We start from the raw sequence: 23,945 nt of genomic DNA, 5'->3' as shown, positions 1-23,945 counted from the left end.
CGAAAATTGTGAGCATCTTGGCCTTTACTTACATTATTGTACTACCCTTTTCTCCTTAGTTCATTTGGCATCAATTTTGTAGTAAACCAAACAAAAACTTCTTTCAGTTTCCTTCTGAAGATGGGAAAAGAAACCCACACAATCACTGTGTAACTTGTTAACTTCTAAGTATTTACATAAATTTAGTTACACAGTGATTTTGTGGGTTTCTTTTTTAATCAGTTCAGTGTCCTCGAGAAAACAGCATGAGGAGTAGTACTTCCTAAGGTAGGGCTACAGCCTCCAGCGGGTGGATTTAACAACATATCGAGACATGATGAAGCGAAACTTCAAAGGAGGAAAAATCGGGTTAAATCCCTCCACCGAGAACCTTCTCGTCTCTCCGAATGAGAAGAAACACGTTCGAGGAAAAACCAAGCGCAAACTTTTTCTTCTTCTTTAACCGCCTGAAATTGCCTAAGAAAGTCGTTGCGGAAGGATGTTATCGATTATTATTCGTAGATTGGTTTGACATATTCATTTGGCACTACGTCAAAACGCGAACGAAATCAGATAGAATCGGCGGTGTTGTGACTTGTGAGAGTGATCTTTTTATGTGTCCATTTCTGCTGACGCACTGTCTCTAGACGCATGTATAGGTAAGATTGGAACTCGTTTCTTGCTTGACACTGCATGTGCATTCGATGAGGGATTTGGCAGTATTTGTTTAAACCAACTGAAAAGCATAGAATGAACAGTGCGTATATTTTCTACAAGAACAAGTTGATAGCTACACGCTACATAGAATGTGGAGATATATAGGTCTTTTGATTAATTAAGTAACAAGTGACGTTCCTATTAACTAGATTTAAGGAAATATGTCCCTGTGTGCATAAAAAAATACAGGTTGCCGGGGTCGTAAGAAAACAGTTGCTTATTTACCGTCACTAATATTCCATACCTGTGAACGAAATTATTGTCCTATAATATATGAGGACACTTTCCTTCTATCACAAACAGGCTTGGACGCCCGTGTCCACATATGCGGAAACAAACATGATGACAGTTATTGTTTCTTGCTATTTTCCTCATGAGCCAGTCTTTCCAAGGAATGGGCTTATTGCTTCGATATATATCGACTTGATAACGTCACTAGGCCGTCCTGATTTCGTTCCCGTCCATGGACTGGTGGTTCGATCCCATGAGGGGACGAAATTATTATCAACTAAAAATTCCCCTTCGGTACATATATGAAAATATATCAATTCCGAGGTAGAGCGAATTAGATATTAAAAGACATTTGTAGCTCGAATGATCTATATGAATCACGGTGATGTGATAATTATTCATTACATATATATACATATAGATGGTAAGTTGCTGAGAATTTTTTTTATAATGGAACAAGAATTCGTTAGAGTTTGCATGAGCGAAACTGACTGGTTTGCGGTAAAAATAGGGATGTGACCCTGATGTATTATGTCCTTCTTATGACTGTTGTTAATATCTTTAATGAAGAAGTGATGTGAGAAGTCAGAAAGAGAATAGAAGGCAAGTAAACCTGTCCGATGAGAAGATGGTTTATGAATGGTATATAGAATATGACTATGTCTGCAGAAGATACGATACTGGCTTGGGAATAAAGAAACCCCACTGAAACTATACTCGGTTTTTTTCCATCTGTCCACCCGCCTGTGGTGTTTCCGTATGGTAACACTGCGTCCGGGCTTTAGATAGTTACATTCAGCTGACATTCAACAATAATAATAATAATAACATCATATTTCGAATATTAACGGTGTAATTCGCATACAGTAAATTATTAAAAAACACTTTTCAGTTGCAAATGTACACCCAGATATCCTTTTATTTGCCTAGAACTTACACAGCGTAACTATCTAAAGCCCGGGACGCAGTGTTACCATACGCAAACACCGCAGGCGGGTGGACAGATGAAAAAAAAAAAAAAAAAAAAAAAACAGAGTATTTTAATAGTGAAGGGACTGTTGAGATAAGTCTCCTCTGCGGAAGTGAAGCGTGGATGTTGAATATGACATTGACTGAAAGGAAACATGCAGGCACCAGTAGAAAACATGAAACATATGAAGACGTGTCGAATTAGTAGTACAAATATAGAATAATAGAAAAGTTGGATGAAAGTATTATGAGGTTGGTGACCCATTATAAAAAGAACAGAGAATGATAGGTTGGCGAGGAAGACCGAAGAAGGATAAAAGATGGTGCGAGGAAAATAGCTAGAAGGAGACGGTCTCAGTTCTGTCTTGCGTGTGCAAGATATAGAGGTGAACGCGCAGAATGAGTTCGGTGGTCTATCACACTGATGATGAGCATTCGTTGCAGGTGTATGAAGGGGCTGATGTCGTGTAAGTTTTCTGAATGGTAATTTAACCACAATTCAGCATTTAACAAAGTATGAATACGGAAGTAACCGTTGTATCATCTCTCAGAATTCATCCCGTGTTACGGCCGCTTAATGTTTCAATGTTTATACATACATATATACAGTATATATGTGTGTGAATAACACTGTATTCCAGTACTTATTCATTTCATGATACGCTTTAGAAAATTTTAAAAGGTATGGCACCAATTGTTACCATACTCACGCAGGAAATGATGAAAAACGACTTACTTAGTCTTGGTACTATTAACTTAATCTCATAAGGATGCCATAGTACAAAAAGAGCCTCCTGGATATGAGTAAATATCGTTATATAATTACTCGAGCCCTATTTATTACCAAATTCATATAGAAAGTGCACTTCGCAGAATTACTATTATCATGTTATGAACATTTCGCAATTGATAAATCACTTTTGCTTGTCACTTTCCTTCATATAGGCCTAAACCTTAAAAAGGCAACTTAGCTTCCGCAATACGAAAGGAACTGTCAATAAATGTATTCAAACTTTCGTTTTACTTTTTTTTTTTTATTTCAGATAATGACTTCGCGTGTTCAAAATGCCTCCCAAAACTAGATCTATCTTTGGAAGACTACATTTCCTCAAAAAGGTCTTGATCCTGGCATCTTCGGCGTACTCGGTCCATGCTCAATATTCTCTGCTTTACTTCACACGACTTTGTTATCTTACTACTGCCAGGAAGGTATGTACTATTACATGGTTGAAAAGCTATTCATTACTCCTGTAGAGAGGTGTTTAATATAAAATCAACTGAATTAGATACAGTATTACCGTTATTTAAAAATATTGCGGAAATTTATTATTTACTCTGTGATCCTAGATTCCAGAAGTGTGTATAATCGCTGGGAATAGTTATGCATTTTTAGTGACGAGCAAGATCTTTAATACTTTATATAATGTGGCATACTTCAGATCAATAATGTTCTGATCTAAAGTTGAAATCGCCCCGGCATTTAAGTGCCATAGTAATATGCTGGTGATATAAGAGATGTTAGAGAGCATCTACTGCTAAAAAGACATTTACCTGGACTGCACAAAATTATGGGTAAATAAATCTCCTTCGCTTTTCTCATTTTTTCTCATCTGTGAAATTCTATTCGTAAATATAACGCACACCTTCCATTATATATATATATATATATATATATATATATATATATATATATATATATATATATATATATATGTATATATATATATATATATATATATATATATATATATATATATATATATATAAAACAAGAAACACTTAGAACACCTATCTGATTTCTGCCGCCCTGATGCAGTGCATCGAGTCACCATTTATTTATTTTGCCTTTTTAATATATAATTAAATTAACATCATCAGTATCGATAATTTGACTTCCGTATCAGTTTTAAACACTTTCACAAGTTGGTTTTCAATACCAGCCACTAGTATTCACCCCCCCCCCCCCCACCCCCCCCCCACCCCTTAACTGTGTCGGTTAACCCTTTATGACCGCATATACTTTCCTTCGGTAAAAAAAAATTATGCTTTGTTTTTTAGACTTTTATAGACTGATAAAGGTCCCAGATAATTTTCTTAATGTTTACAAACAATTTATACAGTAACACAGTCATGTGACTAATTAGTCATGTTGGTCCACTAGGGGAATGAAATGTTACCATTCAATACAGTACCTAGATTTATTACTTTTTAGGACATTGAAGCACAAGTTGCTGTTCTTAGCTGGAATGAATAATAGCTTATTACATAAACATAAATATATCTTTTTATATAATATATGAAACTTAAAAAAAATTATGAAAGAAAAGGAAATTCTTGATTTTTTCCCCTATTTCACTCTCTACATTAGAAAGTGTGAGGATAAAGAAAGGGGGAGAGTCGTACGTTTTAGGTATGGAACTGCAGAAAGCAGTTGTTTTTTTTTTTATTTAGGCACAAACTGACTGCATTTCATACACCTGATGTTTGTACGACCCTTACAACCAAGTCGCTTGCAGTACAAACGAGGATCTTTTGCTTCAGGGAAGTGACCTACTTTGTCAAACCTCACATCCTTCTGTGGTCTGACCTGACCCATCTGTTGACGCCTTTTCTTGGGTGGATCAAGCTGTTTTCTTAGATGAAGACGGACGACCTCTTTTAGGCACATACTTTTCTGCCCTAATGAGTGACTCAAGAACACAGACATTCTGAAGGACAGTAAGGAATGCCTTTTCTCCTGTGAAAGCATTGCTGTTTCATAATCTCTTCTGTAGAGAACCAAGCTTGATAAATGCACATGTCAATCATATGAAAGACTAGTCTATGGTAATATATTTCTTTGATCTCACTGGAATTCTGTACAATGATAACAAGACAGTCAGCCAGGTCTACACCACCCATGTTCTTGTTGTACAAATTTACTATGTTCTGCTGTGGGATCTCTATAACTTTCCCCCCCTCATCTTTTTTTGTCAAAAAACAAAACGTTGTGCAGTATGAGTTTGGTTGGATGTCAGCAAAGGTGGAGAGCAAGGTCACACCTTTATTATCAAGCCATTTGACTGCTGTTTAACTGACTGCCATCACCAGATGACTTTCCATTCCTCAATGTGCCCTTACCTTTCCTTTCTTCTTTGGGACAGTATCTGATACTACTTTAGCCCTGGAGCCGATATGGCCTTACCGTTCCACACAGCACCAGATACCTCTTTTCACCAGGTTTTTGTTTTATAAATGGAACAGCTGTAAACCAATTGCCAAAATTGAGAAGGTGAATCCTGTTACTTTGTATTGTCTCAGCCAAGTGCAAGACTATGTTGAAGATGCATCAAGGTCTGGAATACCTTCTTTATTCACAGGCTGAATGGACCCTGTATAAGGAATGAAACCATGAATAAGACCCCCACCCCACTGTCTGCAAGTACAAAGAACTTGAATGCCCACATTTTGGGCTTCATAAATAGGTACTGTTTCATGCTATGCTTTTCCTTTGAAAGGCACCATCTGCTCGTCGATACAGATATTCTGTTTCATTGGAAGTTCCTGAAACTTATTTCTCAAATGATCTATCAATGGTGTTACCTTGAAAAGCTATCATTGTTTACCTCATCATTATTATCCGAATATGTAGGTTTGATTTTATAGTCTCCCATCTAGATCTGCTCATGACCATAGCAGTGTAATCTCTGTACCTACCAACAATTCCCCAGATCAATAGAGTCGTGTTTGAGGATTTATTCCTAATTATAGTGAAATGAATATGTAATCCCAGCCATTGTTCAAATTCCTCCCTACTAAGATCAAGTGGCTTGTTCACATCTCTTTGTGTTGCATACAAATTACTTTGATGAACTATTTCATCTAAGATACCTGGAGTGAAAAACTTCTTGAAGTACCATATCGGGTGTCCTAAATAATACACCTGGGTCATAGGTGTTTGAGGCTTCATCATCATTAGGGATGAAAGCTGGCACTGGTGAAGGGGAGCTGTCTGTTCAAAGTCCAGAGAAAACTCGTCTTGAGGGCTGGGAAGCTGGTAGTTCTCCTAGTGCTTGAGAAAGTTGATGGAAGGGCAGACCTGATCCTGAATAACCTCTAAATTACCAATTAGAACTTCATCACTCAACCCATTATCTTGCTCAATGGGTAAAATTCCTGTATTTTTCTACAAAGCTGCTTGGTTCTAATTCTTGAGTAAAAAAATAAATGGATCAACCCCTAAAAAAAAGCAAGATGTATTATGAATGATAATAAAAAAAAGTAATTGCCAGAGAAAGAGAGAGAAGAGGAGAGAGAGAGAGAGAGATAGATGAGAGAGAGAGAGAATAATGCATCAATCCATGAAAACATACAAGGCTTATTATGAATAATAATGATAAGAAAAAAGAAAATTACATGAATAATAAGGATAAGAAAAAAGAAAAAGACAGAACAAATTCAAAGAAAGTTATAACAACTTCAAACTATTGTATTGTAGTATACCATACGGGTGCAGTTACAGTAACGAATATGACTAACATGACGAAAATGTCAGCAATATATAATTGCTCATTAATTTCTATGTTTCAACAAAACTGAGAAGACGCTGTATCTCCGTGATCTAGAACTGATAAACTTTCAGAAAAAATATAAATGAGACAAGTGACATATCTGATAATTCATCCATGATCTTGAAAAGTTGTCAGTAAAATCCAGGTTTCACAATTTTCTAAACTTGTCAACATTACACTGAGCATAGCGCTTCTCAGATTCGACCAATCAGCTCCCAGTTGCTTTTTTCCAAGGTCTTGCTTTTTGCCTTGGAGTGGAAGAGTAGACGAATTAGTCAAGACTGACACAGAGGGGTATAGAGTTATTCTGTCTCATTGAAAGCCAATAGAAACTTAGATGACGAATTAGTCATGTTGGGCAATATAGGGTTAAAACGTCAGAAATTCCATAAAGTTTATTAGCATTTCGTTGTCTTTTGTCGGAGTTTTTAGTTTATTTATCCTTCGCTTATCCTTGTGTTCTAAAGTCTATCCAGTCAACAAAGGTGATCGGCCATTAACTGTTCTACATTTCGCTATAATATTTCTTTGATTCGCCCATTTACTAATTTTTTTTTATGTGAAAGTTTAGGCTGATGAGCAGAGAAGTGTTCATTGAGCGTCAGTAACATGAGTGTCGATCTTCCTTGCCGAGCAGACCTCGGGTGGCCATACATACCTATTGAAACACTCCATCCAGCATAACAGTGTAGACGTAAAAACGACTAGGAAGCATGTTTATATTACCTCCCTCTCATTTAATTATAATAAGAATGTGTTATTTCACACAAGTAAGTTGATCATTACTGTACAGTTTGGCCTATTTGGAAATTTTAGTTTACTTGAAATAAAGAATTTGCATCTTTTCCGCATTTGATGTATCAATATGGCTGCCCAAAGTCCCACGCGCTCGGAAGGTATGGTCGCCACTCCGCGTTATGGACGTTGTACGTCATGGACACTTGACGGAAAGGCATCATGGAGGCTAGTTACACTTACACTTCCTTGAGTTGACCCCTTGTTGTGATACTACTGTGAGTCCTTGCTGAAGGTATGGTTACGTCTATTTCATTACTGTGCTTTTTTTGTGTTTAACATATCACTGTAGCCAGGGATCACAAAATGGCTCTGAAATATATCGCCGTGACCAGGCAGCATTAAGTAGCCCTGTAATATACTTAGTATCGTAACCTGGGAACATAAAATAGACCTGTGATCTACCTATCACCCAATAAAAGGAGGCCTACTGTCTTCTGAGGTACCTATCTGTAGTAAGTCTGAAGAAGAGCTCCGTAGATCTATATTACTATACTACCTATTCCGTGGGGACCTAGACTGCGGCAGTTGCGGGTTTTCTATGCAGTTTTACCTCCTGAACAAGAATTAGGCTATAAGTAACATTTGTAGCCTATTCTGACTATTCTGACGACTGAAATTAACCCCCAGGGGCTCGCACTACCTAGGTATAAACACTGCGAAATACATTTGACACCCCAATTCCTGGTGGTTTTCGTATTCACGTATTTACCTAGTAGGCTAACTACCTACTACCTAGTAGCTATTATACCTACTACCTAGTAGTACTAGTTGAGATACCTAGTTTGATGATTTTACCATCAATGTTTATGCATTCATCCCCGAGAGCCTGGTACTACCTACCTACTTACTAAGCCTAATTATGGTACCTACGGTTCCCCATGGAGCTCGTCGTGAAATTACCTGGGTAGTCCAAAACCTTCATTTCTCTTTCAAGTTGAATTCTCCAAGGGCATTGTGCTGTCATCGGTTGAATACCCTAGGTATAGAGCCTAGGTACCTAGTATCTAGGTAGTTTGACAGATCTAAACTGATATTGTTTTCGTCTTTGGGTAAAAACCCTGTTGCCACATTTACCAGTATCCAGTTTTAAATACCTTACTTTATAACACATGAATCAATAAATCGTAGTTTTAGCATGTTTTGCTATTGTGATTAGGCTATAATTTTATTTGTTAAAATGATGAGAAGATCGCGGTTTTTATTTCTACAGAAGCAATCCGCAGTTTCCTAGACTATGGCAATTTACATTTTCCATTTCCTATGTTAATTTACTTGCTGTACAAGATTTGAAAAACTAATAGGTATTTATTCGGACGACTGTAACTTGTAGCAGTAATTTACCTTTGAAGACTACATGACGGGTATCAATGGGTTGACGTACGACTTCAAAGGTAAATTAAAGTTTATACCAGTAGAACGAAAAAAATATTCCCTTCAACTCTTGTAAAGCAAGTAGGAAAAATAACATAGGAAAAAAGTCAACTGCCATAGTCTAGATCGCTGTGGATTAGTTCTATAGACCGATCTACCAAGTGTTTAGAGAAGTGTAAACACAGCCGCCATGTTTGAATTCCGCAACCACCACGGAGCCATATGTTCACTGGGGGAAGGCGGGTACTGGGGGCATAGGAGTACGAGTTGGCTAAATGACAATGGGTCGTTGGGTAGTGGATGTTGCAAATAATGATAACTAACCAACAAAACCTAACACTTCTAACTGAAAATTGCTAAACTTCGATTGTTCTAACAATAGGGGAATATAGTTTGGGAACATTTTATCTTAAAAGGGGCAGATGGTACAATTCAGATACGCACTTAGGCATGCCGAATCTCGTCCTCGTCTCCGATTCTCAAGTACATCTTGTAAATATTTGCTCATAAATATACTCGGGGAGTGTAGCTTATTTTAGGTTTTATCTTTTACAATATTAAATGAGCTGTAATTGTAACTTAAGAAAAAATATAAAAGCAAAACATGCAAGTAGAATAAAAAGAAAAAATGGAAACTTGCATAATTTGCTAGTAGCAATTCCTTTTGTTCATGAAACTTACCTGTCAGTATATATCTAACGTAGCTGTATTTTCCGAAGTCCGACAGAATTTAAAAAACTTACGACATGCAGTTGGAGTCGAGTGGTTAGTACCCATTTCCCGCTGCTGGGAGTTGTGGGTATCAAGAACCATTCCCATTTTCTATTCATATTTTTTCTGTCGCCGTGTTGTACACAACTGTTTTCAGCACCTCCGTCTTGGATTTAGGAAACTTTGGCTACTTAAGTATTCTTATTGATTTTTTGGTATTTTGACATTGGATCGGTGGCTAGGCACGTTATTTGTGGAATTAATTGGTTTTGGCTTGATTTCTCTTTAAACTAAGATGTCTGGGTCTAGTTCGGCTAGCGCCAGGTTTTGCACTAGGAGTGAATGTAGAGGTAGGCTACTGAAAGCATCGGTAGACCCGCATACATTGTGTAAGAGTTGCAGGGGGCATGATTGTGTGTATGAGAATCGCTGCAAGGAGTGTGCATGTCTTTCGGATTCTGAGTGGAAGGCTTATGAGACCTATCTTCGAAAGCTTGAGCGTGATAGGTTAAGGAGGTCTACCTCCAGGAGCGTTTCAGGTAACGTCAGAAGTTAATGTTTCTCCTACTAACCCTCCTACTGTAGTTGCTACTCCTAACCCTGTAGTGTTGCCTTCGGGCCCTGAAAACAGTGTCTGTGGAGGGTAAATGACCCTTTACTTTAATCTTAAAGAATTGGATTTGAAATCTTGAATCGAAAGTGCTCGCCTTAGAAGGCAAAAGTGAAGGGTGCAAAGTGCAGTACAGTGCCCCTTGTGTAGTGGAGGGTGTGTCAGATCGGCCCCATTTTGCCTCTAGGCCTGGACCTCTGCCGGACTCCCAGGTTTCAGGGAGAGGGCATGTCGAAAGCTGAAGGAGGGTTACTGGGAGCCCCCACCGATCTGACGTGCCTTCGGCAGTTTCTGTTGACGCTACCCAGACTGCCAAGGAGCATGCATTGTGCACGCCTCCTCAAGGAGTGCTTTTCTTCTTCAGAGGCTTCCTCCCCGAGTAAAAATGGTTGAAGCTCTCCGTCAGTTTCAGGCCCATTGAAAAGGAGCGTTTGTGATCGGGACGCTTCACGTCCAGGATTTTCTCCCGAGCGACGATCTTCGCCTGACAGTGTCTTCGCAGCCTTCCCGCCGCAGAGAAGGAGGGGTAAAGCGTCATCAGACGATGACTTTCGAGCGCCCCAGTCGCTCCAGAGTGAGTGCAGCGGCTGTTCCTGTGAGAAGGAAGAAGGCGTCCCCTCGCCCCTCGCCTTCTCACAGGATCAGCCCCTCTCCTGATAGGGAGTCTTCTCCTACCGAGAAGATTCTTCGCTCGTTGCAGCAGCAAACTTGCTGATGCACTTTCTAAGAGAGAGACTCAACCACGTCGTCGCAGGAAGGATGACAGGCTGCCAGTGAAGAGGTCTAGACAGTCTCCCTCTCCTTCTCGCTCGTCTCTCTCCCCCTTTTCGTCGCCTTCTAGAGTTCGTACAGCTCCCCAGCGGCTCCAGAGGACGCGAAGAACTTGTTTCGCGCTCTTCGCTTGAAGCGGTATTACCCCCTCGTAAGCTTGCTACCTGTCGAGAGCGTGAAGTTTGTTTGACACTTCGGTGCAAGTGCAGCATGATCTTGACGCTCGGTCGGACGCCAGGCGAGCGCCAGTGACACCCAAGTGTGCTTCAGTGGATGCCAAGTGTGCTTCCAGTGGACGCCAAGCGTGCTTCAGTGGACGCCAAGCGTGCTTCAGTGGACGCCAAGCGCGCGCCAGCAGACGCAGGCGCGTGCGAGTGGACGCCAAACTCGCGCGCCAGTAGAAGCCAGGTATGCGCCAGTGGACGCCAGGCTCGCACCAGCTGACGCTCAGGTGGACGCGGATGTAGAAGCTTGTCGACACCCACGCGTTTTTGAGGATTCTCTTCAAGTTTCTTCGTGACTTCAAGAGGCACATAGTGTTCCGGTTTCTACTTTTCCTGCTCAGGAGTCCGCTGTGCCTTCTACTTCGCAGCAACGCTCCGCTTTTAAACTTAGACCTGAAAGTCTAGTATCAGCTTTGTTTCTTCCTACTTCACCTGTGACGGAAGGGGAGGTGAGCGACACTTCGGTAGAGGGTGATGATGAGCAACCGCTTGGCACCTGTCTCTTCAGACTACCAGGTTCTTGACCGACCTTCTTCAGTCTGAGTTCGGGGGGACTTTTCATCCTGAAGCTCCTCGCTCTCCCCCCTCTCAACTTTCATCTTCCAAGATTAACAAGGTCTCGGAATTGTGAGGACGAAGAAGTCCCTTTCGACTAAGAGGGCGTTTCGTAAGGTCCACGACTGGATGGAGAGAAGGAAGCCCAAGGAAAGACCTCATTTGCTCTTCCGCCTTCAATACTTAGTGGAAAAGCGGGCATGTGGTACGAGACGGGAGAGGACGTCGGCATTAGACTTCCCTCTTCCGCTCAATGGAGACTTTGCAGAGCATTGTGGATGCCTCGACGAGGTCCCTCCTGTCCTCGTCAAAAGTAACTTGGTTGACTTCAGAGATGGACTACCACCTTAAAGGCCTCTTTCAAACGTTAGAGGTCTTTAACTTCCTAGGATTGGTCTTGTCTTAGAGTGCTGGATGCTAAGTCTAGGAGTACTGATTCGATTAGCCTGGGGGAGCTGTCCAGTGTAATGTCGTGCATGGACAAGGCCGTCAGAGATGGTTCAGAGGAGTTGACAGCACATTTTTGCACAGGACTCTTAAAGAAGAGATCCCTGTTTTGCAATTTCACGGCTAAATCTCTCTCTCCCTCACAAAAGGCAGAGTTGCTCTTTGCTCCTTTTTCAGACCATCTTTTCCCCAGGCTATGGTTAAGGACCTTGCTACCAGTCTCCAAGAGAAAGCCACTCAAGATCTCCTCGCCCAATCATCTAGGAGACCTGCGGGCCCTTCGTCTTCAGGAGTTTTGATTCCTAAGAAATCGAACCCCTTTCGAGGTGGATCTTCCTCGAGACCAGCCCTCGAGGAAGAGGCACTTCCAGAGGCAGAGCCCCTGCGCTTTCGAAGAGTAAGAAATGATACGGAAGTCCTTCAATCACCGGTAGGAGCCAGGCTTTGGCTGTTGCGCAAGCCTGGGAAGAGAGAGGTGCAGACAAATGGGCTTTGGACATTGTAAGAAAAGGTTAGGATCGGATCCCGTTCCTGAAATCACCCCCGCTGTCTACGACACCCAGGGATATGTCGCCCTCTTATCGAGGGGAGGAAGCAACAAGTTCTTTACGATCTGCTCGATCAGATAGTCGTAAAACAAGCAGTAGAACAGGTCTCCGACTGGATTCCCCGGGGTTTTACAACTGACTGTTCCTGGTGCCAAAGCAGTCGGGAGGATGGCGACCGTTACTAGATGTCAGCAACCGAAACTCTTTGTCATCAAGCAGAGGTTAAAGATGGGAGATGCCTCAGTCAGTGCGTTGGGGCTTTAAGACTGGGGGATTGGATGGTCTCGCTAGATCTCCAGGACGTATTTTCACGTCCCCATCCATCCCCAGTCAAGGAAGTACCTGCGGTTTGTCCTGAAGGGGAAGGTATTTCAATTCAGGGCACACTGCTTCGGACTAAGCACGGCTCCAATGGTGTTCACCCTCCTGATGAGAGAACATTGCGAGGTGGCTTCATCTTGCGAAAGTCAGGATCTCTACCTGGACGACTGGCTCATTCGAGCCTCCTCGAAAGACCGGTGTCTGGAGGACCTTCACACGACCTTGTCTTTAATGAAGTCCCTGGGTCTTCTGGTAAACGTCGAAAAGTACATCTGACCCCTTCACAGTCCATCGTCTATCTGGGGATTCAGATGGACTCGGTGGCTTTTCGGGCTTTTCCGTCCCAGGGGCGACAACAACAATGCCTAAGCAAAGTGTCAGCCTTTCTGGGGAAAGAATCATGCTCGGTGAGGGAATGGATGAGTCTGCTGGGGACCATTTCCTCACTGGAGAAGTTTGTTTCCCTAGGGAGGTTGCACCTCAGACCTCTTCAGTTCTTCCTGTCGAACAACTGGAAGCACGAGAACGACCTAGAAGCGATCTTGATGTTATCTGAAGAGGTAAAGAACACCTAAGATGGTGGTCAGATCCGTGGAAGCTTGCAGAAGGACTTTCTCTCAAGCTTCAGAGCCCCAACCTAGTGTTGTTCTCCGACGCGTCTTCCACGGGGTGGGGAGCGCACTAGGGGGGAAGGAAGTGTCAGGCATCTGGAGAGGGGAACAGGTGTCCTGGCACATAAACCTCAAGGAACTAGCAGCAGTTCATTTTGCGCTCCAGTTCTTTCAGGACGAAGTCTCCAACAAGGTGGTGCAGATCAACTCGGACAACACCACAGCTCTGGCATACCTCAAGAAACAGGGAGGAACCCACTCTCGGTCCCTGTTCATCCTTACAAAGGAAATCCTGTTGTGGGCGAGGGCACATGACGTCACTATCCTGACGAGATTCGTATCAGGAGTGGAAAACGTATGTGCAGACCTACTCAGTCGGCAAAGTCAACTGCTGCCGACGGAATGGACCCTCCCATCAGGACGTATGCCAGAGGCTGTGGAAGTGTGGGGATGTCCTCTCGTGGACATATTTCGCAACTTCCAGGACAAGAAGACTTCCGCTGTACTGCTCACCGGTTCTAGACCCAGGAGCAGTAGCAGTAGACGCCCTTCTTTGGGACTGGACGGGACTAGACCTATACGCCTTTCCCCCCGTTCAAGATCCTAGGGGAGGTAATGAGGAAATTCGCAGCATCAGAGGGAGTGAGGATATGACTAATCGCCCCCTTCTGGCCGGCGACCGACTGGTTCACAGAGGTAATGTCCTTCTTGGTAGACTTTCCGAGGACTCTGCCCCCAAGGACAGACTCAAACAGCCCCACTTCGAGAGGTACCACAAAAACCTCCCCGCTCTGAGTCTGACTGCGTTCAGACTACCCAGAAGTTGGCCAGAGCTAGAGGTTTTTCAAGACCTGTGGCAAGAGCGATCGCCACTGCAAGGAGACCTTCCTCTCTTGCAGTGTACCAATCCAAGTGGGCTATTTTCAGAAGTTGGTGCAGAAAGAAGGGCATTTCCTCCACCTCAACCTCTGTGAGCCAGATAGCGGACTTCCTTCTCTACTTGAGGAAGGAAGTTAAATCAGCGGTGCCTACGATAAAGGGCTACAGGAGTGTGCTTTCCGTAGTCTTTAGGCATAGAGGTCTGGATTTGGCCAATAACAGAGACCTTCATGATCTCCTAAGGTCTTTTGAGACTTCGAAGGTACCTCAACCAAAGTACCATCTTGGAACTTAGACTTAGTTCTTAAGTTCCTTATGTCCAGCCATTTTGAACTGCTTCACTCGGCTTCGCTTAGAAACCTGACAAGAAAAACACTTTTCCTAACTGCTCTGGCGACGGCGAAGAGAGTTAGCGAGATCCAGGCTATAAGCAAGCATATTGGGTTTAAGAACCACAATGCTGTATGTTCTTTGAGCCCTACGTTCTTGGCAAAGAACGAAAACCCTTCCAACCCTTGGCGGAAGACATTTGAAATCAAGGGTTTGACAGAAATCGTGGGGCGAGAACCAGAGAGAGTCCTGTGTCCTGTCAGGGCTCTCAAATTCTATTTAGAAAAGACAAAGGACTGTAGAGGCCCTTCTGGTAACTTGTGGTGCTCTGTCAAGAAGCCAGATCTTCCCATGTCGAAGAACGCGCTTACGTTCTTCTTGAGGGACACCATTAAGGAAGCTCATACCACATGCAGTGATAGTGATATGAAGCTTTTAAAAGTGAACGCCCACGAGGTGAGGGCTATCTCGACCTCGGTAGCTTTTCACAAAAATATGGCGCTCAGTGACATTTTTAGTGCCACCTTTTGGCTGAGCAACTATGTGTTCGCTTCGCACTACCTGCGGGAGGTGAAAGCAACATACGAACATTGCTATTCGTTTGGACCATATGTTGCTGCAGACACTGTTTTGGGGGCAGGAGGTAGCACCCATCCTATCCTTTAGTGGTTAGGTGAGTTTTTTAATACACATTGTGTGTTTTTGGTGTGGGGTCGACCGCCTGAGGCGGATCTCCCTCCCTTTAGTCTAGTATAGTGGGACTTTCCTTTGGTAGGATAGGCCAGGTGGTGTTTTTTATTACTCTGTTGCCCTCATGGTATGGTCAATGGTCTAGTCACATCGTGGTCACGCCCCCGTTGACATATCATCTAGAGCGCACCAGCTATATAGGTCTCTACCTCGCTGGCAACTCTAGTAAAGCAGAAGCAGACTTGGGTGACAGTAATCACGAAGTCAGCTATGCTAACAGGTAAGGAACCAAGATATCAATTATCTGCATGTATATGTTTCCTAAAAATTCTATTCTGTCTCTTCCCACCACCAAAGGTGAGATTCAGCTATATATATATATATATCTGACAGGTAAGTTTCATGAACAAAATGATATTGTATTGATACAATAAAGTTTGTTCATACTTACTGGCAGATATGTATATTTTAAGTACCCACCCACCTCCCCTCAGGAGACAGTGGAAATAAAAAATATGAATAGAAAATGGAATGGTTCCTGATACCCGCCTCCCAGCGGCGGGAATGGGTTCTAACCACCTGACTCCCAACTGCGCTGTGTCGTAAGTTTTTTAAATTCTGTCGGACTTCGGAAAATACAGCTATATATATATCTGCCAGGTAAGTATGAACAAACTTTATTGTATCATTACAATATCATGTTTTAGAAAAAGTGGGCCCCGTGCACGGTTGGGCATATTCACTTTCAACTTCCTGTTGTGGAAGATCCCTAAATTCATCATCCTGTGAAGATACCTAAATTCCTTACCATTTTTTTCTTATGCCATGATCGTTTGCATTTCCAGGATTTTAAGTACCAGCAGCTAAAATTTGAAAGTCATTGCATCTTTCTTTGGTTTTTGGTGTATGATAACTAGCCCCACTCACTTTCGGCAAAGGAGGGAAACAACATAAACGTAGCACTCCAGCTGCCAGCTTCTGATAAAGGTTGGGATCAGCAGCAAAATTTTTTGAAATTTGTAGGCTTCACTTGTTATCTTTAAAGAAAGCTGTGAAGTATTTGGGATCTTTTGATAGTGTTTCGGCATTTATTTAGTCAGGTTGTCATTAAAAACTTTGAGGATTCTTGACTTAATTCTCACTGGGAATATGATCACTTGTACTTTTTAAAGAAAGAAAAAAAATCCGACTCCACTTGGTGTGCACTTCAAGAATGATGAAAAATTTAAAAAAATAATTTGTCAAATTATTCTGTAACTTGCAACTATAATGAAATTTTACAAATGATCCCACCCCACTTTCAAATGAATGACGTGATAAGGGATGTGTACAATTGTACATATGCTATTGAATTAGTAGGAGCTTTTCCATTAAGTGTGTGCAGATCCAGGTCAAAGTTATCAACTACTATTTGGAGAAGGCCACCCACCCACACGCTTAGCTGGACAAGTCTTTGTACTTCACTGGCAGCATAATGCATCTGATTTGCAAAAGTGTCATTTCATCATTGTTGCATAGTATCTTGGAAAACCCTTTAGCTGACAAGATTACAAGGTCATGACATTTGAAGAAATATAATAAGGGAACTCAGAATGAACAACATTTGAGCTGCCACCTGACTCCAAATATTTGCCATACAGTAAGCCTGATGTCCACTCCACATTTGCTTCCAATTCTGGGCCACCTCCTTAATGACTGTTATGACGCTTCAATCGGTTCCTTTGTTCATGCATTCAGATGCTCTCACATTACTGCATCCCTCTAAAACCTCTGCGTTGGTGTGTGTGAAATCTCTGCCTGCAGTCTACATGATTCTAACTTGAGCTGCATGGAGATCGCTCACTGCACCTTCTAGACGAATTCAGACGTTGTCAGCAAAGTTATCTTTTTCTTTCATCACATTTTCTCATAATAAAGTCCTTGACTGCCAGTGAAACTTTATCTTTCCATAAATACTCAGTTGCACGAAACATGTAAGCTGATTTTGTGTTTTCATACATTCAACTTCCCTGTCAGATATATACTTAGCTATAGACCCCGTCGTCCCCGACAGAAATTCGAATTTCGCGGCACACGCTACAGGTGGGTCAGGTGATCTACCACCCTGCTGCTGGGTGGCAGGAATAGGAACCATTCCTGTTCTCTAACCAGATTTCTCTATTGCCGGTTCTAGTAACGTCGTTGCTAGTTCCTCCTGACTTTGACTCTCGTTTTTCATCGCCGTTGATCTTCTGGACTGATTATTTGGTGACGTATTGGATCTCTGGCTTGGCATACGCTTTTGTGACTGTTATTTGGATTTTGGTTTGGAATTTTCTTGAAATGTCTGACTCTAGTTATACATTCAGTGTGTGTGTGAATGAGAGTTGTAGTGTGAGGCTACCGAAAGCTTCGGTAGATCCTCACACCGTATGTAAGCAGTGTAGAGGGAATGAATGTTCTGAATCTAACACTTGTGGTGAATGCGTAAATATGAATGAGGAGGAATGGAAGATTCTTAATTCCTATTTAAGGAAATTGGAGAGGGATAAGGCTAGAAAAGCCTCTTCCAAAAGTTTGAGTAGGTCTTTCTCTAACGAGCCAGTTAGTAGTTTAGCACCTGTCTCTCATTGAATTGTTGCTTCCTCCATACAAGCATTACCGCCTCTCTCCCTTATCAGATACTGCAAGTTCGGTATCGGAGATTGCAAATTTGAAGGCTTCCCTCATGAGGATGGAACGCAAAATTAAGGATTTAGAAGGTAAGCAAAGTGCAGTGGAAAGTGTTCCCAGTGCAGTGGAGGGTGCGTCTGATCGGCTCTGTCTCGCTCCCAGGCCTAGACCTCTTCCAAGCTCCCAAGCCCAGAGGAGAAGGAATGTCAAAAGCCGTACGGAGGTTTACAGAGAATCCCCAACCGGGTTCAGGTGTCCCCCCTCCCCCCGGTTCAGGATCTGTAGTAACGTCCCAGACTGCCAAGGATAGCCATTGGAAAGGCATCCTAAAACAGTGTTTCTCGTCTTCTGATTCGTCAGCTAAACGAGGATGGAGTTCAGACAATCTATTGAGACCTTCCAAAAGATTGTGGAAGTCTCCTGCTTTGGATTCGAACCTGGAAAGTTTTCCGGAGGACTCTCCACCTGAGAAAAAGAGAAAAGCTCCTTCATCAAAACCTCCTTCCCCTCGATCGGATAAGGAGGAAGAGGATGCAGCAACGAAGATCCTTATCGAAATGCAACAACAAATCTCGTCATTGGTAGGAGTATTAAGGAAGGACCCTCCTTGGAGAAAGGACCGTTTCCTTTCTATTAAGAGATCCCGTCCAGCGGGAGTAACACAAGACTCCAGACTCAGAGAGCTCGGAGGAATATGGTCCGATACGGACAGAGCCTTCCAGGCGCGAGGTGCCGGCCCAGGCTCCAGGCGCCTGCCAGGCGTGAGGCTCCAACCAGGATTGATGATCCAAGGCCAGGCGCCTGCAGGCGCGAGAAACCAGGTGCCAGGATCTCCAGCTTCATCAGATATGGAGATAGAAATTGACCAGGAGGCTCCTCTGGGACTTTTCACAGGATCAGCTTTCGCCTGACAGGGACGCAAGATCTCGCAGAGGCGGCCGTCGCCCTTGTCAGGATGTTGCTGAGACTGTGAGAGGTCTTTCGCAAGTACAACCTTCTCCTGATAGGGACGCTAGTTGTTGCACAGGCAGCCGTCGTCCTTGTCAGGATGGTTCTGATGTGAAAGAGGGTGGGCATTTTGCAGGATCAGCCTTCTCCTGACGGGGGCTCAAGATGTCGCACAGGCGGCCGTAGCCCTTGTCAGGTTAGAACCGGGACTGCTAAAAGCCCTTCACCTTGCGAAAGGAGGCGCTCTCCTCCGGTTGCTCATTCTTCTCCTAATTTAACTGACAGAAAGGGAAGATATATCAGACTCGGAAGCCAATAAGGGCAGGTCTCTCAGATTATAAGACCTTAGCAGCCCTTTTATTGAGAGAATTCGGCGAGTCTCTTGAGTCCTCGCCCCGCTTCCTCTTCATTTGTTGTTTACTAGTACGAGGACATCAAAATCATCCTCCTTTTTGAAAATGCAGCCAACCGTTTCCATGAAGAGAGCTTTGCAATCGTTAGGAAATTGGCTCAGATCCAAAGAGGAAGCGGGGAAGACTGTGTTTACCTGTCCTCCTTCCAGGCTTTCGGAGAGGAGAGGGATATGGTATAATACAGGAGAAACGATGGACTCGCCCTCCCGGCTTCGGCGGACGCAGACTTCTCCACACTGGTGGACTCTTCAAGGAGACATGCACTTCCATCTGCTAAGACTACTTGGACAATGTCAGAAATGGACCATCTCCTCAAGGGAGTATTCCATGTCTTGGAAGTTTTTAACTTCCTAGACTGGTCCCTTGGGGCTTTGGCCAAGAAAACACAGGATCCTGATTTTTTAGAACCCGAAGTCCTACACAGTGTATTGGCCTGCATGGATAAGGCGGTCCAAGATGGATCGGGGGAGGTGGCATCCCTATTCGGAGCAGGAATCCTTAAAAAGAGGGCTGTATTCAGCTCCTTCTTGACGAAAGGGGTCTCGCCCGTTCAGAGGTCTTCCCTTCTATATGCACCTCTTTCTAAGCAGCTTTTCCTTCTCAGTTAGTGAGATATTTCTCACTCGCTTACTGAGAAGGCGACGCAAGATTTGCTAGTCCAATCAGCAAAAAAGACAAGACCAGCTGTTCCTGCTGTGAAGAGGGAGTCAGGAACCCTCAGCCGCCCTTTCGAGGGAGTTCAACGGGTCGATCCTCTAGAAAGAGAAGAGCAGAGAGAAGAGGAAGTTCTTCTGCCTTTAGACCAACCAGAAGACAAAATGAGATACCAGTCCTCCAAACACCAGTAGGGGCCAGACTTCTGAAGTTTTCAGAGGCGTGGGCCTTGAGACAAGCAGATTCTTGGTCTCTTGCAATAGTAAAGAAAGGATTTCTCATCCCCTTCAGAGACAGACCTCCATTGACGTCGACACGAGGGAGCTGTCTGCAAGGTACAAAGATCCTACCACCGAGGGAGCTGTCTGCAAGGTACAAAGATCCTACCAAGAGGGAATTCCTGTTAGTACATCTTGTACAACAAACGTTGGAGAAGGAGGCCATCGAACCAGTGCAGGATCCGCACTCCCAGGGCTTTTACAACAGACTGTTTCTCGTTCCGAAGCCTTGGGGGGGGGGGGGGGGGGGGGGTGGGGGGGGGGGGGGGGGGGGGGGGGGGGGGGGGGGTGGTGGGAGGCCTGTGCTGGACGTGAGCGCATTGAACCGTTTCATGGGGAAGACAAAGTTCTCTATGGAGATTTTCAACTCGGTACTTGCGGCTCTGCGTTCAGGAGATTGGATGGTCTCCCTCGACCTGCGGACGATTTATTTAATTTTCACGTTCCCCTACATCCTGCATCAAGGAAATACCTGCTATTCATGGTACAGGGCAGGATTTTCCAGTTCAGGGCTTTGTGCTTCAGCCTCTCGACGGCTCAAGTGTTTACGGCATTGTTGAGGAACGTAACAAGATGGCTACATCTGAAGGGGGTGAACATATCACTCTACTTAGACGACTGGCTCATAAGAGCAAAGATCGAAACAACAGTGTTTGGAGGACTTGGAAATGACTCTGGATCTTGTAAGATCCCTCGGATTGCTCGTGAACCTCGAGAAGTCTCAGATGATCCCCAGCCAGGACATTGTTTATCTGGGGATTCGGATGGATTCTCGGGGTTTTCGAGTGTTTCCATCACAAGAAAGGATTGCTCGAGGCTTGGAAAAAGTCTCAGCCTTCCTAGAGAAAGAGCGAAGCTCAGCGAGGAATGGCTCAGTCTTCTGGGCACCCATTTCGTCGCTGGAGCAGTTAGTTTCTCTAGGGAGGCTGCACATGAGACCTCTGCAGTTCTATCTGAAGAAAATGTGGAACCGGAAGGCAGGAGAACTTGCGGATTCTTTCTCTGCAACAGGAGATCAATGCCCTTCTCATGGATTGGTCGGGCATAGATGCTTACGCCTTTCCCCCATTCAAGCTACTGGGGGAAGTGTTCAGAAAGTTTGTGTCCTCGGAAAGGACGAGGATGACACTCATCGCTCCCTTTTGGCCCGCTCGAGACTGGTTCACAGAGGTACTGGAATGGACGGTGGACTTCCCCAGATCTCCTCCCGAAAGGACAGATCTGCTCAAACAACCCCACTTCGAGAGGTTTCACAAAAACCTCCACGCTCTGTCCCTGACTGCCTTTTGACTATCGAAAGACTGGTCAGAGCGAGAGGGTTTTCTCGGAAAGCTGCAAGAGCAATTGCCAGAGCACGCAGGTCCTCTACCATGCGGATCTACCAATCTAAGTGGGAAGTCTTCTGTAGATGGTGTAAGGCGAAGAAGCTGTCCTCCTCCAATACCTCTGTGACCAACATTGCGATTTTCTTCTATACCTTGAGAGAAGAAATCTCATTTGCAGTTTCCACAATAAAGGGATACAGAAGCATGCTATCTGCTTTATTCAGGAATAGGGGCCTGAACATAGAGGAAAACAAAGATCTTCATGACCTTATACAGTCTTTTGAGACCTCCAAATCAAAATCTTCACTTCCTCCTAGCTGGAATCTAGATGTGGTTTTGAAGTTCCTCACATCAGATAAGTTCGAGCCCCCCCATCAAGCATCGTTCAGGGACATTACGAGAAAATGCATTTTTCTCTTGGCTCTCGCAACTGCCAAGAGAGTCAGTGAGCTGCAGGCATTAGACTCACGCGTGGGTTTTAAGGGAGACTGCAGTTGTCTCTTTCCAACCTTTATTTTTAGCCAAAAATGAGAACCCTTCTAGGCCTTGGCCCAGAAGTTTTGAGGTTAAGGACTTTCTCAGCTTGTGGGGAGGGAACTGGAAAGGTCTCTCTGTCCGGTTAGAACCTTAAAATTTTATCTTCAGAAGAAGCAACTGCAGGGTTGCAATCAGTCTGGTGTGCAGTGAAGGGCCCTAAGAGACCTATGTCAAAAAACGCTCTAGAGTTTTTCGTCAGGAATGTGATTACTGAAGCACACATAAAATGCCAAAGTGAATCCTTTGAAATGCTAAGTGAAAGCGAACCATGAGGTACGTGCAGTTTGCAACAGCGCTATCTTTCAACAAAAGCATGTCGATGAAAAATATCTTAGCAGCGAGGTACTGGAGATGCAACTTGGTGTTTGCCTCCCATTATTTAAAAGATGTGAGAGTGACATACGAGAAATGCTTCTCTCTGGGTCCTTATGTATCAGCGGATACCGTGCTGGGAAAAGGAGATAAGACTGATCCTTAACATTTTTTGTTTTGTTTTAGTTTAAAAAGAATTTGGTGTTGAGTTTTAAGGTTGTTTAAAAGAAAGGTGGTTGGGGATAACTCCTTTCAATCTTAGTGCTAATCCACGGTTAGGATCGGGTGATCGGGATTGGTGTTGTACTCCTTGATTATGCCATTAGGCATAGGTGTATTGTCATGTAAGTGGATAAGACCCCATCGACAGTCCCACAAGAACTCTTAGCCATAGGTCACATCCTCGCTGAGGCTCTTGAGGCGAAGCAGACTTCTAAGCAGTAGTTATGAAATCTTCCGCCTAAACAGATAGGAACCAAGGTTTTAATGTATGACACTTACCTGGCAGGTATATATATAGCTATATTCTCTGTTCCACCTGGCAGAAATTTTCAAAACTCGCGGCAAACGCTAGTAACCTATTAGTAGTTCAGGCAACCACCACCCCGTTACCGTGGCGCTAGCGCTAGGAACCGTTCCCAATTGGGCCAGATTTTCTCTGCCAGCCGAACCGGCAACATTGTTGGTGTTCCCCATGCTAGGATTTTCATTCTCGTTGCTGACTTTTTTATGGATTTTTGGTATTGTACTCGAAACGTTAGCTTGGCATTCGCTTTGGATTGTTCTTTAAAGATGTCTGATACTGGAGTATGTTTAGAGTGTGTGTAAAAGAGGGGTGTAAGGTAAGATTGCCGAAAGCTTCGGTCGACCCTCATACCATTTGTAAGAAGTGTAGGGAGAATGTGTGTACTTGGGAGAATAGATGCATTGAATGTGAGAATTTATCAGAGAAGGAATGGAAGATATTTATGAAATATGTTGAGAGACTTGAGAAAGATCGTGTAAGGAGATCTGTTTCTCGTAGTGAGAAGTCAAATTCTTCTAGTAAAGGAGTGAATGTATTTCCTCTCCAGCTCCTTCTAATGTAGAGTTGGTAGTTCCTTCTCCCCAGGTATCTCCTGCGCCCGCTGCTGTATCGGAGGAGGCGAACGATACAAATATTTGTGAAGGTGTTTGCTGCCCTTGCGTCCATGGGCGACCAGATACAGCGACTTACAGATAGAGTTAGTGCTTTCGATGTCAGTGAAAGTGTAGTGGAGGGGGCGTCTGATCGTCTCTCTCGTGCTCCTAGACCTGACCTCTGTCAAGCTCCCAGACCCAAGGGAGAAGGCATGTCGACAGTCGAAGGAGGCGAGAGAGGTTTTGTCACGGTCAGCGCTCCCTTCGAACAGTCCTGTTGCAAGTTCCCAGGCTGTTGCAGTTCGCCGCAGAAAAGGCGCAACTGGGAAGTGTGCATCCTCGGAAGGTTCGACTTCCCGAGCGAGAACGTCGGTATGCAGTGGTGTCTCGCCCCC

At 43.8% G+C, this 23,945-nt stretch overlaps 1 protein-coding gene and 1 long non-coding RNA gene across 2 annotated transcripts in view; one reads left to right on the top strand and one right to left on the bottom strand.

The window, feature by feature from the left end:
* LOC135206829 (sphingomyelin phosphodiesterase-like) overlaps positions 1-23,945 on the bottom strand; it is a 126,398-nt gene that overhangs the window by 30,646 nt on the left and 71,807 nt on the right. The window lies entirely within an intron of this gene.
* Positions 397-23,945, top strand: part of LOC135206532 (uncharacterized) — a 30,798-nt gene continuing 7,249 nt past the window's right edge. The window contains exons 1-2 of the long non-coding RNA XR_010312774.1: positions 397-638; positions 2,940-3,105. This is a non-coding gene — a long non-coding RNA (uncharacterized LOC135206532). The remainder of the gene's footprint in view (positions 639-2,939; positions 3,106-23,945) is intronic.

Source organism: Macrobrachium nipponense, chromosome 31 (genome assembly GCF_015104395.2).
Source record: "Macrobrachium nipponense isolate FS-2020 chromosome 31, ASM1510439v2, whole genome shotgun sequence".
Classification (NCBI taxonomy): Eukaryota; Metazoa; Arthropoda; class Malacostraca; order Decapoda; family Palaemonidae; genus Macrobrachium; species Macrobrachium nipponense.
The sequence above is the reverse complement of the archived record's forward strand: the minus strand, read 5'-3'. Positions and strand labels throughout refer to the sequence as shown.